Raw genomic sequence first — 1,232 nt, forward strand, 5'->3', positions numbered from 1 at the left:
TTCTTCTCCTCTTGCAGAGTGGCTACTTCCAATCTTTTTCTCTCTTTTGATCATAATACCGTGTCCTTTAAAGATCTTTGCTTCCTGTCACACTACATATTCACTGATTGTGCAAGCCTCTAATGACATCCACAGATGCTGTCAGTATCTCCCTGCTCTGATTATACCTCTCAGCTCCTTCTCAGGTGTTGGCAGTCCACACTTTCTTTTCCATATCCGCAGTTTCCTTTGTTTTGTCTCCTTCCCCAGATAGAGAAGCTTCTTGCTTGCTTTGGGAAAGGACCATTTATGTCGCTATGCTGTTTTACTCTCCACTTCACCTGCTTCACCAGTCTGTTTTACCCTTTAAAGGATTCCTCTTGACAAGTTCTCTGACTTAACCCCTTTGACAATTTAAGAGCATTTACGTTTCATTCTTACTCCTTGAAATGACATTGCAATTTTTGTCCGTCAGGGCCACAGTTCGTAACCTACAAATGTCTTCCCTGTTACCATCTGATCGCTCCTTTTAGTTTCTTATTTGAAGATTTCTTCATGAAAGGTCTTTTTTTTCATCTTTAAAAGCATTGCTGGACCTTTTCTCTTTCAGTTCTGTCATCCTTCATTGAGCCATGGGAAATGCTCTTTACGGCTTCCCTTGAGCGTCCGGTGCAGGCTTCGGGAGCCTGTTATCCTGCTCACCCAGTCTGATTTCCCTGGTCTCCTAAAGTACTCCTGGAGCCTGAGACTCCCAAATCTAGGGAGTCCATGCCATTGTCACCCAGTGTGTTCACAGCAAGAAGCAGGAAATCAGCTAGGGGACAGAACTGCCCCGTGCTTCTCTTCCATTCACTCTAATCATGACCTTTCTCACTGTGGGTGTGACACATGCCCAGTATAATATGGTGACTTCATCCAGAAAGTCTTCATGCTTTAGAGAGAGAAGGCAAGGTTTCTTTATCAGGTGCTCCTCATACATTTCTGACCATGATTAATAAGAGGGATGAACTGAAAGGCTGAGGAGTAGATAGAATAGGTAGAGACAGTTGTGGTATACAAATCAGAAGTTCATTATTTCACTATTGCTCTCAGTCACCGAATTCCTCCAGATCTCCCTTTTTATCTCGGATATTCATACTTTAGTTACCTACTTTAAATGTTATCACTTCATTGCTAAAATTCCTCTTTAATCACAGATTTATGAATTTATGATGGAAGTGAAAAGAGAACTGAGTTCATGGAAAACATTTTCC

The 1,232-nt window shown here is 41.8% G+C and overlaps 1 protein-coding gene across 1 annotated transcript in view; it reads left to right on the top strand.

Moving 5' to 3' along the window:
- Positions 1-1,232, top strand: part of ARPP21 (cAMP-regulated phosphoprotein, 21kDa) — a gene marked incomplete at its 3' end in the record, with an annotated part of 66,297 nt that overhangs the window by 51,887 nt on the left and 13,178 nt on the right. The window lies entirely within an intron of this gene.

Source organism: Fulmarus glacialis, unplaced genomic scaffold (assembly GCF_000690835.1).
Source record: "Fulmarus glacialis isolate BGI_N327 unplaced genomic scaffold, ASM69083v1 scaffold10640, whole genome shotgun sequence".
NCBI lineage: Eukaryota > Metazoa > Chordata > Aves > Procellariiformes > Procellariidae > Fulmarus > Fulmarus glacialis.